Consider the following 16,737-nt stretch of genomic DNA (forward strand, 5'->3'; position numbering starts at 1 on the left):
CGAACTATTTTTCTGAGGTTTTTAATCATATATGAGCATGTTAGAACAAGTTACATGTGAATCGGAGGTCCATAGCATGGCAAACATTTTTCGTAAGATGACCAAACCAAACAGAATCTGGTAGTGCATCTGGACGGCGTCCAGATTTGCTGGACGGCGTCCAGCATTGAAGGCCTGGATGGCGTCCAATAATCTGGACGGCGTCCAGATCTGTATCCAGACCCTGTTTTGCTGAAACAAAGAAATGCACGAACCCAAACTCAAACAATTCCAATTTATGACCCGCAAACAATCAAAACATGTATCTTATATCATCGGGAAGTTATTTTGACGAGGAAAACAATTAAGCACATTTCATCAATCAATCTACTACTTACAACAACTAAAACCGCATTTAATGTTCATCATTTATCACACTCAAGATCATAAATGCATATTGATGATTCGGGAAATTAAATGCACACATGTGATATGCCGTTTCGTAGGTAATCAAGCATACAATCCAACTAACACTTACTAACAACAATTCATGGCATTCAATGCATCAAATGTTCACATTTAGTTCTATCAAACCCTAACCAATATCACCAAAATCAATAATCAAGTTTATGAAGTTTTCTAACACAACCTACACATCAAATTGAAGCTAGTGATACTAGTAACACAATTAAAACATGAACTTTTAACATCTAACAACTTTCAAGCAACCAAATCACCAAATCAAACACACCAAAATTCAAGTTCATGCTAGTTTCTTAAAATAACGAGATCGAGCATACAAATCATATATTCATGTTAGACTTGAGTCATAGACACTAATTAACACTTCTATAAGTTAAAAACATCAAGAACACAAAATCTAGTGATTTTAAAAAGTTACCCAAATGTAATGAAATCAGTATGGAATCGAAGAGGAAGATGCAAGGATTCCAAATATGTAATTTGTTTGGATTGAAGCTTGCTCGATTTGAAATAGATGATGATTCTTTGTAATTGGGTGTTGAGAGAAAATGGAGGAAGTAACAAAGAAGAAGGAGATGAATGAATGGATGAGAGGAGTTTGACTCCTTTGACCTAGTCACCATTTTGGCATTTTGACAAGTTTAGTCCCTCAAGTTTCATTTGGGTGCGTGAATTACCTAAACGAGATAATTTAAAATGCGTATCAACGGGAGATGTTATAAACATATAACGGACTTTAAAATGAATAAACGGAAAGTAAACGGAAAAAGGCGGGATGTTACAAAAACTAAAAGGAACAACAAAATTAAAATTGTTAAGAAATGGGTTAGAGTAGGAATCTTTAATGCTAATCATCCCGGACCCAACAAACATTGGGTACCAAAGTTATTGATTAATCAAATATAGGTTTGTCTCAATGGTGTTGTACAAAATGAGGAATGGATAATTGATAGCGGATATACAACACACATGACGGGTAATAAAGAATTCTTCACAAAGTATTCGGAGCGTAATGGAGGCGATGTAATCTTTGGTGGCGATGTGAAAGGAAAAATCATCGGTAAAGGTAACATTACTAATCAAAAGATTACACTTGATAATGTGTTGCACATTAAAAACTTAAGTTTTAACTTGCTAAGTGTAGGAAGAATATGTGACAAAGGATATAACATGACATTTACCAAAAATTCATCACACATAATAAAAGATGGTAAAAGTATCATAAATGGAATTAGGAAGAAAGGTCTTTATACATGTAAATTGGATGACTTTAAGCATGTAGATATTTGTCTCTGATAATGCTAAAAACGAACATATATTTCATAGCGTTATTCCTCAAGAAAGACAAGCTTTTAGTTGAAATTGTTCTATTTACAAGTGATATTCGTTTAAATAATAAAAGGTGAAGACAAAAGACAGATTCGACGAATTGAAGACGCAAACGACCAAAAAGCTCAAAAGTACAAAAGACAATCAAAGAGGTTCCAATTATTGATAAGAAACGTCTCGAAATTACAAGAGTACAAGATTCAAAACGCAAAGTACAAAATATAAAATTGTACGCAAGGACGTTCGAAAATCCGGAACCGGGACCAGAGTCAACTCTCAACGCTCGACGCAACGGACTAAAAATTACAAGTTAACTATGTATATAAATATAATATAATATATAATTAATTATATTAATTATATATATATTATATATATATTATAAACTGTCGGTAAACAAAGAGCCAAACTCCTCTGAGCTGTAAAAGCAAACTCCGCGACTCGCGGAGTTTGAAGGCCAAAAAGGCCGCGAGTCGCGGAGCCCCCAGTTTTGAAACTCCCTATAAAGCAAACCGAATTCTGATCATTTTCATCATCTTTTTTCTCGTCATTCATACGATATATTTATATTTATAATTTAATTTTAATTTTAATTATAATTCTAATAATAAGGGTATGTTAGCGAATATTGTAAGGGTGTAAGTCGAAATTCTGTCCGTGTAACGCTACGCTATTTTTAATCATTGTAAGTTATGTTCAACCTTTTTACATTAATGTCTCGTAGCTAAGTTATTATTATGCTTATTTAAAACGAAGTAATCATGATGTTGGGCTAATTACTAAAATTAGGTAATTGGGCTTTGTACCATAATTGGGGTTTGGACAAAAGAACGACACTTGTGGAAATTAGACTATGGGCTATTAATGGGCTTTATATTTGTTTAACTAAATGATAGTTTGTTAATGTTAATATAAAGATTTACAATTGGGCGTCCCTATAAATTACCATATACACTCAATCGGACACGATGGGCGGGGTATTTATATGTACGAATAATCGTTCATTTAACCGGACACGGGAATGGATTAATAGCCACTAGAATAATTAAAACAGGGGTGAAATTATGTACAAGGACATTTGGTATAATTGATAACAAAATATTAAAACCTTGGGTTACACTCAGTCGACATCCTGGTGTAATTATTAAACAAAGTATTAAAATCTTGTTACAGTTTAAATCCCCAATTAGTTGGAATATTTAACTTCGGGTATAAGGATAATTTGACGAGGACACTCGCACTTTATATTTATGACTGATGGACTGTTATGGACAAAAACCATACGGACATATTAAATAATCCAGGACAAAGGACAATTAACCCATGGGCATAAAACTAAAATCAACACGTCAAACATCATGATTACGGAAGTTTAAATAAGCATAATTCTTTTATTTCATATTTAATTTCCTTTATTTTATATTTAATTGCACTTCTAAATATCGCATTTTTATTATTATTGTATTTAATTGCACTTTTAATTATCGTACTTTTTAATTATCGCAAGTTTATTTTATCGCACTTTTATTATTCGCAATTTCATTATCGTTATTTACTTTATGCTTTAATTTAAGTCTTGTATTCATTTTTAATATTTTACATTTAGTTTTAACTGCAACTAAAGTTTTAAAATCGACAAACCGGTCATTAAACGGTAAAAACCCCCCTTTATAATAATAATATTACTTATATATATATATATATATATTTGTATTTTTATAAAAGTAAACTAATATAGCGTTAAGCTTTGTTTAAAGATTTTCCCTGTGGAACGAACCGGACTTACTAAAAACTACACTACTGTACGATTAGGTACACTGCCTATAAGTGTTGTAGCAAGGTTTAAGTATATCTATTCTATAAATAAATAAATATCTTGTGTAAAATTGTATCGTATTTAATAGTATTTCCTGCAAAAATTTAATAACTATTTTATATACACCCCGCTGCACATCAAGTATTTTTGGCGCCGCTGCCGGGGAACTTTCTAAACGCCGGAAGCGCAACGCTAATATAAAAAAAAAAGAGATTTTTAGTTTACTTCTATTAAAAGTCGCTTTTGTAAAAATACGTTTTAAATATTCGAAAATATAAAAAGAAAAACAAAAATATAAGTATTTTTAAGATTTTGTTAAATATTTAAGTTTTATAAGTTTCTTTATTTTTATTTTAGTTTATAAAAATATAAGTTTTATTTAAATATCTTTTATTTATATAAAAACAGAAAACAGAAAAAAAAATAAATAAATAAATAAATAAAGAAAAACGCGTCGAAGATTAAATCTGTCATCTGAATTTCTGAACCCCGCGAGTCGCGGGGTTTGATGCATTAAATACCGCAACTCGCGGAGGGGACCTGACACACGAACAGGAAGCCCTAATCCTGCATTTATTACGGATTATTATTAATTATTATTATTATTAACCCTAATTATTATTATTATTATTATTAAGTTTATTTTTAATTTAAGTTTTATTTAATTTATATTTTAGTTAAATTAGTTTAATTAAATTGTAAAATTAGTAGTTTTATTAAATAAATAATATAAAAATAATATTTTTTATAAAAATTGTACTTTTTACAACTTTTTGTACATTTTTATATTTTGTCCCTTTTTAATCGTTGTAGCATAATATTTGTATTTTTAGCTCATATTTAGTTTTAAACTTAGTTTTTGCTATAGTTATTTTTACTCCTAGATTTTTAGGCTTTGCCGTAAAATTCCTTAAGTGCTTTTTCTTTAGACTAAGATTTAGGTGCTTTAGAATTTTGCGACGCCTTTTTAAGTTTTAGTTTCTTTTTAAGTTATTTCCATTTGGGATTTAGTTTTTCCTGTAAGCTTTAATATTTTTAGACGACTTTTACCTATGTATCAATTATCATTTCAATTAGTAATTTCAATTTGCGATTATAATTTTAAGTTAGTTGTAGTAATAAGGTTAGGTTAGTCAAGTATTTTTAAGTTTTATAAGTTTCTTTTATTTTTTCGTCACCTTTTATTTTTCAACCATTTTTCTTTTTCAATCTTTTTCCGACGAACTCTTTTTCTTTCTTATTTCTCGCTATTCTAGTTTTAGGACATAGATTTTTATTCTACTTCTTATCTAAATTTCTTAAAATTACGAAAATTTATTTTGAGTGGTTAAATTAATAGACATCAAAATTTTCTGGTTCGTAGTAATAGTTGGATTTGTACGTGGACCGGGTTATTGGAGCCAAACAGTCCTCAATTATATTGAGACCAAACGAATCCTGCCCGTCTGCTGCATCTTTTGGCTATTCGAAACGTAGGCAAAATCAGAAAAGTCTATTGATTGGATAACTTATTATAATTTTTCTTTCCTTTTTAAAACTAATAGGATATTCAGTGAATGCACCGAGCAAGACGTTCATCACCTTTTGTACGTTCACCACCTGTAACTAGATCAAGACATTTAGCAAATATAACCACCGTTGATTTTTCTTTAGAATCGTCATCCAGTCGACCAAGTACTTCAGTTCAAATTTCCGATAATCCATTTTTTGAAACCGACCTCACAATTGAGAATCCGGAGAATATTCAGGAACGGTTCGTAGATCCTGAACCACTAAACTTTCCTCCGGAGCCACCGATTATTCAAACAGAGATTGTTGAGGAACGAACCATTAAATCAGAATCATCTAGTGATACCGATTCAACAAATTCAATTATGGAGAATCTGGAACCTTTAAGTATGGAAGACCGAATGAGAGCTAAACGCACTGGCCAAGGTCACGCAATTACTCATCCAGACATTAATGCACCAGATTATGAAATCAAAGGACAAATTCTACACATGGTGACTAATCAATGCCAATTTAGTGGTGCGCCGAAGGAAGATCCAAATGAACATTTACGTACCTTTAATAGGATCTGCACACTATTTAAAATCCGAGAAGTGGAGGATGAACAGATATATCTCATGTTATTTCCCTGAACTTTAAAGGGAGAAGCCAAAGATTGGTTGGAATCGTTACCTGAAGGGGCGATTGATACATGGGACGTTTTAGTTGACAAATTTCTTAAACAATTCTTTCCTGCATCTAAAGCCGTAAGACTTCAAGCAGAAATTGTTACGTTTACACAGAAACCAAATGAAACTCTATATGAGGCGTGGACTAGATATGGAAAGTTGTTAAGAGGATGTCCGCAACATGGTTTAGACACCTGTCAAATAGTACAAATATTCTACCAAGGATGCGACATCACTACAAGGAAAGACATAGATATAGCAGCTGGTGGTTCTATTATGAAGAAAACCGAAACTGATGCTTACAAAATTATTGATAATACTGCTTCCCACTCACATGAGTGGCACCAAGAAAAAGACATCGTTAGATCATCTAAAGCAGCTAGAGCCGATTCTAGCCATGACTTAGATTCCATTTCCGCAAAGATAGATGCTGTGGAGAGACGAATGGAAAAGATGACTAAGGATATTCACTCAATACGAATTAGTTGTGAGCAGTGTGGAGGACCACATTTGACAAAAGATTGTCTCAGTATTGAATTAACAATGGAACAAAGAGAGAATATTTCATACATAAACCAAAGGCCTGGAAATAATTATCAGAATAATTATCAACCGCCAAGACCAATTTACAATCAAAACCAGAATTATAACAGAAATATTCCATACAACAACCAACAAGGTCCTAGCAATCAACAAGTATCCAATAATACTTACAATCAGCAAAGACCTAATTTTCAAAACAAACCACCACAACAACCCGATGATAAAAAGCCGAATTTAGAAGATATGATGACGAAGCTAGTTGAAACTCAAACGCAGTTTTTCACATCTCAGAAACAAACCAATGAACAAAATGCTCAAGCATTTAGAAATCAACAAGCTTCTATTCAAAATCTGGAACAAGAAGTGAGTAACCTAGCAAGGTTAATAGGTGAAAGAAAACTGGGAAGTCTACCTAGTGATACAAATGCTAACCCCCGGAGTGAAACAGCTAAAGCCATTACCACAAGAAGTGGTACAACACTTAAACCACCTGAAATACCTGTAACTTCTGATGAAGCCATTCCTACTCCACAAGAACCACAACCTGATCAAGATAAGGAAAAAGAACCAGTAGTTGAAAAGGTTAATGAAGATAACACAGTTAAGGATAAACCTTATGTTAAACCATACCAACCACCACTTCCTTACCCGAGTAAAATGAAGAAAGAGAAACTTGAAGCCGAGCAATCCAAATTCTTGGATATGTTTAAACAGATAAATGTAAATCTTCCTTTCATTGATGTGATTTCAGGAATGCCTAGATATGCTAAATTCTTGAAAGATCTAATTTCAAATAGAAAGAAAATGGAAGAACTCTCGGCTGTTACTATGAATGCTAATTGTTCAGCAGTGCTGTTGAATAAGATACCAGAAAAACTATCTGATCCAGGAAGTTTCACAATTCCATATTTTCTGGGTAGTCTTAGTTCAATAGAAGCATTGGCAGACTTAGGTGCTAGTATAAATCTAATGCCGTATTCACTATACACTAAACTAGACCTTGGAGAATTGAAACCAACCAGAATAAGCATACAACTAGCCGATAGATCAATAAAATATCCTAGAGGGATAATGGAGAACATGCTAGTTAAAGTTGGTACTTTAGTATTTCCAGTAGATTTTGTTGTTTTGGACATGGAAGAAGATTCTCAAGTTCCTCTCATATTAGGAAGACCATTCTTAAACACGGCTAAAGCAATGATAGACGTGTTTGGTAAGAAACTGACCCTAAGTATAGAGGATGAGAGTGTTACCTTTTCAGTTGATAGAGCAATGCAACAACCACAATCTGCAGATGATACATGTTATTATATTCAAACTATAGATGCACATGCAGAATTATTAGAAGAATTTCCAGAATTACAAGGAACAGGAGAATGTTCTTTAGGAGAAGGTAATGAACCAATTGATGAAGCTGAAATGTTAGCTACACTTATAGCTAATGGATATGAACCAACAACAGAAGAAATCCAAATGCTAAAAGAAGAAGACAGATATCGATATAAATCATCGATAGAAGAACCTCCGAAATTAGAGTTAAAGCCACTTCCAAACCATTTGGAATACGCTTATTTACATGGTGAATCTGAATTACCTATAATAATATCGTCTTCTCTTACTGATAATGAGAAATCACAACTCATTTCTGTGTTGAAAGCTCATAAACTAGCCATTGCATGGAAGATTCATGATATTAAAGGAATAAGTCCTTCGTATTGCACATATAAAATCCTTATGGAAGAAGGTCATAAAACGTATGTGCAACGCCAATGAAGACTAAATCCTAATATGCAAGATGTAGTTAAGAAAGAGATTATTAAACTGTTAGATGCAGGTTTAATTTATCCAATCTCTGATAGTCCATGGGTAAGCCCAGTTCAATGCGTGCCTAAGAAGGGTGGCATGACTGTCATTACAAATGAGAAAAATGAGCTTATTCCTACTAGGACTGTAACAGGATGGCGTGTATGTATTGATTATAGAAAATTAAATGACGCCACCAGAAAAGATCACTTTCCCTTACCTTTTATAGATCAAATGTTGGAAAGATTAGCCGAAAATAGTTACTATTGTTTTCTAGATGGATTTTACGGATATTTTCAAATTCCAATAGCACCCGAAGATCAAGAGAAAACCACATTCACGTGCCCTTATGGTACTTTTGCTTACAAACGCATGCCATTTGGACTTTGCAACGCCCCTGCAACCTTTCAAAGGTGTATGATGGCGATTTTTCACGACATGATAGAAGAATGCATGGAAGTATTCATGGATGACTTTTCAGTCTTCGGTGATACATTTAAATCATGTCTAGTTAATCTGGAACGAATGCTAATTAGATGCGAAAAATCAAATCTAGTACTTAATTGGGAGAAATGCCATTTCATGGTTAAAGAAGGCATCGTTCTTGGACATAAAATTTCAAAAAAAGGAATTGAAGTGGATAGAGCTAAAGTAGATGTAATTGCTAAACTTCCACATCCCACCAATGTTAGAGGAGTTAGGAGTTTTCTAGGGCATGCCGGTTTTTACCGACGTTTCATAAAAGATTTTTCTAAAATTGCCACTCCTATGAATAAACTCCTAGAAAAGGATGCGCCATTCATCTTTTCAGATGAGTGTATCAAATCTTTTAATATTCTTAAAGAGAAACTCACTAATGCGCCGATCATGATAACACCAAATTGGAATCTACCATTTGAACTAATGTGCGATGCAAGTGATTTTGCAATGGGAGCCGTTTTAGGACAAAGGATTGAAAAATGATTTCAACCTATATATTATGCTAGTAAGACGTTACAAGGAGCACAAACGAACTATACAACTACTGAAAAAGAACTCCTTGCTATTGTCTTTGCTTTTGACAAATTTCGATCATATCTCGTTCTAGCAAAAACGGTGGTCTATACCGACCATTCTGCTCTTAGATACCTATTTTCAAAACAAGATGCTAAACCAAGATTAATCCGTTGGATCTTACTCTTACAAGAGTTTGATATTGAAATCCGAGATAAAAGAGGAGCAGAAAATCTCGCCGCTGATCATCTTTCTCGTCTTGAAAATCCCGAATTAGAAGTTCTAAATGAATCGGCCATACAAGACAACTTTCCTGATGAATATCTATTGAAGATAGATTATAATGAAATCCCATGGTTTGCAGACTATGCAAACTATTTAGTATGTGGATTCCTTAAAAAGGATTATCGTACCAAAGACGAAAGAAATTCTTCAGTGATATAAAACACTATTTCTGGGAAGATCCACATTTGTTTAAAGGTTATCCCGATGGAATAATACGCCGATGTGTATTTGGAGATGAAGCTAGTAAAATATTAAACCATTGTCACACAGGACCAACAGGAGGGCATTATGGGCCTCAACTAACAGCAAGAAAAGTTTATGAAGCTGGATTCTATTGGCCTACAATTTACAAAGACGCACACCTTCTTTGCAAATCCTGTGATGCATGTCAAAGGGCCGGAAAAATAAGTCAACGTGATAAAATGCCACAAAATATCATCCAAGTATGTGAAGTATTTGACATTTAGGGTATTGACTTTATGGGTCCATTTCCAAAATCTCATAATAATCTATATATACTTGTAGCCATTGATTATGTATCTAAATGGGTGGAAGCACAAGCTCTCCCAACTAACGATGCACGAGTTGTAGTCAACTTTTTAAAACGTCTTTTTGCAAGGTTTGGAACACCGAAAGCTTTAATAAGTGATCGGGGTACTCATTTCTGTAATAATCAACTTGAGAAAGTTCTTAAAAGATATGGAGTAACTCATAAAATCTCCACCGCATATCATCCACAAACAAGTGGATAAGTTGAAAATACCAACCGAGCTTTAAAACGTATTCTAGAGAAAACCGTAGGATCAAATCCGAAGGAATGGTCCATTAAATTGGAGGATGCACTCTGGGCTTTTAGAACAGCCTACAAAACTCCAATTGGAACCACACCTTTTAGACTTGTTTATGGAAAAGCATGTCATCTTCCAGTAGAAATTAAACACAAAGAATTTTGGGCTTTGAAGACATGTAATCTTGATTTACATGAAGCCGGACGTCTACGATTAAGTCAACTAAACGAATTAGAAGAATTAAGACATGAAGCATACGAAAATTCGTTAATCTATAAAGAAAGAAAGAAGAAATGGCATGATAAAAGAATCAGAAGTTCAAAAGAATTTAAAGAAGGAGACATAGTTCTTCTTTTCAATTCAAGATTCAAGCTATTTCCTGGAAAATTGAAATCAAGATGGTCTGGACCATTCATAGTCAAAAGAGTTTTCCCATACGAAACGATAGAATTGATAAATTCAAATGGGATTGAATTTAAAGTTAATGGTCACAGAGTTAAACATTACATACATGGTCCGATGGAAGTCGACAACGAAGTTAATCACAATTTCGACACCACAGCTAACTAAGTGTGGGGAGAATCAAGTCTTTAAAGGATAATATGTATTTATGTTAGAGTTAGATTGTCTGTTTTCATGTAGTTCTCGAAAATGGAACCCGAATGGTCTTTCCCTAGCAGACCCTAAAGAACTAGTCTTCTCCCCCCATTCTGAATTTTTATTTTTTTTAGGTTTTTACAAAATGAAGACTGCCTGTGAACTAAACCATGGTCTAATGCTACACACTTTGATCACTAAACGTAATAATGACATACTACCGAGTGAATTAGTATCAGTAATCAGAGAAAGAATGGACAGAGTTAGAAAAGAATCCAGATGCGAAGATAATAAGTTACAATTTGGTAAAGGAAAATCAAAATCCGCAGCGAAAAGAAGAGCACGACACTTAGAAAGATGTCACAAATGCGGAAAATGGTCACATGGAGGTAAATGTTCAAATAATTAAACCTATTCAAATACCGAATTTGTTACTTTATGCAGAAACGGACCGTTCATATGTTTAGAAGAAAAGACACTGAATGCTCGAGGTTACGCCTATGTAGCCATGGAAAACCAATTAAACCGACTATCTTATGAATGGGATAGATCATATAACTAAGAAATGTATTTCACAGGTATGTCTGTACAGTTTTTATTTTTATTTTTAACCTTTTGATAATAAACGCTAATTTGTTCGCTAAAAAGTATTAAATTGGTATTGAATAAAATTAGGTTTGGCGACCGAAATTATTGATATCATTCAAAAATTTATTACATCACTGCGAAATTTAACGTTTATTCTTAAGGTATAAATATCTTTAATCAATCAACACAAAATATTTCAAAAATTCGTCATGAGTTAAATTAGGTCTTGGAACCGAAATTACTTTACCGAAAAGAGGGGCGCATATTTTTGAAAATATTTGATTGATTAAAGTGGGATAAAAAGACAAAAAGATTTTTAATTTTATTTTTACCATGTTTTTAAAATTAATATATAAATCTTAAATTAATATTGTAAACTTTGTAAAAACAATATTTTTAAAATTGTAAATATTTGAAAAATTGATATAAGTTTGGTATGAATTTATAATATGAATTTTTAAATTAAGTTTGGTGTGAATTTTTAATTTTTAAAATATGAATTTTTAATTTTATGCATTTCAAATTTTAAGTTTGGTGTGAATTTTTAATATTAATTTTGAATTTTATATTTAAGTTGTATGAATTTAAAAACAAAAATTTACTTTATCTCATTAAGTTAAAAATATGATTTTTAAAATTCGTCGTAAGTTGAAGACTAGGTCTTTGAACCGAAATTGCTTTACCCAAGGGAGGGACGAGAACTTTTATTATCATTATTTTTAATCTTATTGAATTAAAGTATGCCAAAAACATTAAAAAACAAAAAAAAATCTTAGCTTTTAAAACAATCGCAACAAAAAGACAAATTTTAAAATTTTGTCGAAGGACGGACTAGGACATCGATCCGAAACGACCTCGTCCTAAAGGGAAACAAAATTTTAAAAATTAAGTACTTAATTGTTTTATAAGTTAATGATTATATAAAAAAAAAAATAGCAAACTCCGCGACTCGCGGAGTTTGAAGGGGAAATCTCCGCGAGTCGCGGGAGGACCAATTTACAAAAAAAAAAAATAATAAAACGCAAGAACAGCTCAAACCACACACCATAACTCAAAAATACTGCGAAAACTGCACGAAAAAACCCGAGAAAAAACCCCCAAAATCACAATTTTTAACCGTTAATCACCAAATCTTTTACTAAAATCATGTTGAGAAGGATGCTATCTAGGAATTACTCAAGAAAAACGGTAAATTTCTACACCTAAACACCATTTAATCCGAAATTTGGTGTTCTTGAGCAATTTTTTCCCCAATTTGATTTTGATGCTTTTTAGTGTAATTAGGCTTAAATTGTTTATGTATTATGCTTGTATAACCTAGATTGATGCTGTTTAACATAATTAGAAGCCTTAAACTTCAAATTTTGAATAATCTAGGGTTTGTGTTCTTGAGCAATTTGGGGCTTTTTGATATAAACAGGTTATGGCCGATTTTTGTCATGAATTGTTGCTAAATTAAGTAGTGTAACATGTTTAGGTAGTTAAATGATACAAACTTTGAGCCTAAACATGATTTTGAGAATTAAAGTGGACTTTTTCAAGTCTAAAATTCATGAACTTGATTTTTGAAAGATAATGCCATTTGAAACTTGTTTAATTACCAGTAATGATTATTTTGACATGTTATTTGAGTTGAATGCTTATGAACTTGGCGAACATTTTCGTATATGCTTATTTGAAAAAGTGTAGATTTGATAAAAATGTGAAAATGAGCTTAAGTTTGATATAAATTGATCATGTCATTGTAATTATTTTGATTGATGATTTTGCTGACACTAATGCATATTTGGATGCACAAAAATTGTGTTTGATGTGTTTTGCAGACTGAAAGGGGTGAATCTTCATCCCAAGCCCGTAATGCTCCTGCTGAGAATGCGGAACAACAGGAGGTGGATAACTACTACAAGCAGGATATACCTCATCCAGTCATGACCTTTTCCGATATGCACTTGGAAGAGTTGCACCCGAACCTGAGATTTGACAGACTTTGGATAGATTATCCAAAATATCAAAGGGGTTTGCATACTCTTCATTCTAAGGTTGTTGAGGTACCGAGGGTCATAGAATGGGGACCCTTAGAAGCTGTAGAATTGGCCGGGCCAATTAGGGAATTACTTGTACAGAGGTATGGTAATTCTTCTTTTAATGACTGGGTACGTTTATTCACCATGCGTAGACCTGTATATAAAGTATGGTGTGAAGAATTGTTATGTAGTATAGAGTTGAATGATCGGGTAGCTAGTTTAACCGATCGTTCTTTTATTAGATTTTTGTTAGGCGGTTCGATGCGCCACATGTCTTTACTAGACATGGCTCAGGCTTTACGTATATATACGCCTGAGGAGTTAGCATCTGCCGATTGTAGAGGGTTGATACTAAACGGTAGAAAGATAGATAAAAATTTTGATACACACGGTGTGTGGAGTCAAATGACAAGCCATCACCGTTTCAAAGGGGGAAATTACTCTTATTTGGATATAGATAGAGCTGAATTAAGAGTGATTCATAGGTTTTTAGCTAATTCGATTACACAAAGGGGTAAAAACAAGGAAAAAGTAAATGAACAGGATTTGTTTTACCATATGTGTATTCGAGACCCACAAAGCACTGTAAGTATACCATATTGTGTGGGTTATTATTTATCAGCTATGGTTCGGGGGATGAGACCGCATAGCATAATAGGAGGTGGTATTTTTATTACTTTGATTGGTGAATATCTCGGTGTGGATATAAGTCGGGGGGGATTATTAGTAGAAGAACCGGAACCCCGCGATACTATAGGTTTAAATGTATACCATGGTGCGAAAGTTTTGAAGAGGCGAAATAACGCCGCAGTACAATACCATGGTAGACATCCACAGGTGGAGAGAAACCAACAGCAAGGTAATGTAGGAGGGGGGAATGAGATGCAAGAAATGCAAAGGTTTATAGCTTCTCAGGAATACGAAAATGCTAGACAGAGAGCATTTGAAGATTGGCAAGTTCATCAGAACCAAATCATAGCTCATTGCCAACATATAGGTAGAAACTATATTCCTACACCGAAACCCATCTTCCCTCCCTGGACTATAGAGATGCAACCACCGTATCCTACGTATAACCCTGCCGAAGCATTCTATAGCACCTATGGTTATGCCTGGAACCCCTATTGGTACCAGTATCATCCCTAGTATACTTAGTTTTATTTATTTTGTAATTTGTAATTATTGATACGTTTAATACTTTTGTTAATATTGTAATCATTTTTATAATTATCTAACTTTTATTCTTAGATTTTAATAATTTTTGAATGTGGGGTAATATACCAAACTTCAAAAATATGTATATATGTTTGCAGTTTATCTTATGTACACAACAGGGTAAAACAACGCATTTTCAAAGACTGGCATTAAGTTCAGCAAAAGCAACTAATTTTGACGACAAGATGCAAAATATATGTGAAATAACAACAAGACGGAATGAACAAATGATGTGCACCATTTATCATTCAGCAAACAAATGCCAATATATTTGGAAACTTTGGTAAAATTTAATCATTTTCACACAAATCACCCTCAATAATTTAAATTGTTACTGATTTCTTGCAAATGAGGGCATTGCAAGATCTTAAGTGTGGGAAGAGGTTAAATTCTTTCGGATTTTAAAATTTTTTACTTTATACACTTGGTTACCATTAAAAATACTAGTAAAGCAGTAGTTGTATTAGAATCTAGTGCTCTCTGATAATAAAGAACAGCCCTAGTCTTATATACTGACTACCCAATTCTAGTAAAATTTTTCAAAATTTTCAATTAAATGAACTCAAAATCATGTTTATACATATTTATGAACGATAAAACTAGGTTTTAACACCGAAATTATTGTTACCTCGGAAAGGACATAAATTGAGAAACAAACCAAAATGTTAAAATTCATTTAAAATGGAATAGAGGACGATAAAAAGGAAAATAAAAGCCAAGTGTGGGAAAATTTACCAAGTTATCTTAAACATATGTCACATATATTTGTAACAAATAACTGAAAATACTTTTGCTTTGGACTAAACTAAACTGTTTTACCCGCTGAAAGAAAAGAAAAGATGGATCAACACGATGAATCAATTCCATCATTAAAAGGAAGTAAAGTCTTCCGAAAAAGACACGCGCTTCTTGATTTAGGTCATGAAGTTGTCGTCCAGACCAGCTGTAGGTTGACGAAAAATCTAGAAAAGTCATCACTAAAATCAGCAGGAAATCCACGGACCTCAGCATTAAACAGGGTCACCAAGTGGTCAGATTTATCCTAACCATGAGAAGGATTTATCTCGTACAATGGGGGGCACCATGCAAATTAGCTGGACAAGACTAATGAATCAGATCCCCAGAAAGGATAATCTCCTTAAAGATTAAAAATCAGCTTTTAAGACTGATATTACTCAATCCTAGAGATTGACCTTAAAGATTGAGAATTACAAACTCATGGAATTCAATGATATCTAAACTCGAGCTTGAACGAGAAAATATTTTGATCAAAATTACAAACAGATTTGTTTTCTGAAAACCCTATTTTCAATGCGTTCATTACCATTGAACGTAAAATCCTAGGAATTCACCTGGAATTCATTAGGTCACCTAAACCAAATCGGGTGTCAACCGTAAGAACGGTGGTTGCATAGTGGTCAAAGACAGGACCTTGTGCCAGACCGAAAAATTCCTAGGGTGAGCTTTACTATTGCTCCTACAAAGGATAGTAATTGCGTCCGACACGTTATAGACCATAATTAAAAGCATGTCAGGGGACATTGCCTTAACAGTTGCTTGTTCAACGCTTTCCTTTACAACCGGACGGTAGTTTATCGAAAGGTAATATACGGAGCAAGTATACTGGACGTGTTGCTTTCCTAATACAAGGTTAGCAAGTGGGTGACACAAAACCATAAGTTTTGAGCTAAAATTTTCAAATCTGAAACCCACCAAACCCATAAAAATATTTTGCAAACACCGGTAAAGGGTTATTCCGGAAAACTTATCTAGGGTAAAAACTAGATTTCAAAAGATCAAATGTTTTCATAAAGATCCAATTTCCTTAATGGATCTAAATTTTTATAGTCATGTGGGACTGTAAACCATATCGTTACTACCATTGTTTATACCACCGTATAAAAATCACTGATGTACAAAGTGTGAAGAATAAAGAAGTGATTCTAGTATTTCAAGACGATATTGCTTGAGGACAAGCAACGCTCAAGTGTGGGAATATTTGATAATGCTAAAAACGAACATATATTTCATAGCATTATTCCTCAAGAAAGACAAGCTTTTAGTTGAAATTGTTCTATTTACAAGTGATATTCGTTTAAATAATAAAAGGTGAAGAC

Source organism: Rutidosis leptorrhynchoides, chromosome 9 (assembly GCF_046630445.1).
Source record: "Rutidosis leptorrhynchoides isolate AG116_Rl617_1_P2 chromosome 9, CSIRO_AGI_Rlap_v1, whole genome shotgun sequence".
NCBI classification, from domain to species: Eukaryota; Viridiplantae; Streptophyta; class Magnoliopsida; order Asterales; family Asteraceae; genus Rutidosis; species Rutidosis leptorrhynchoides.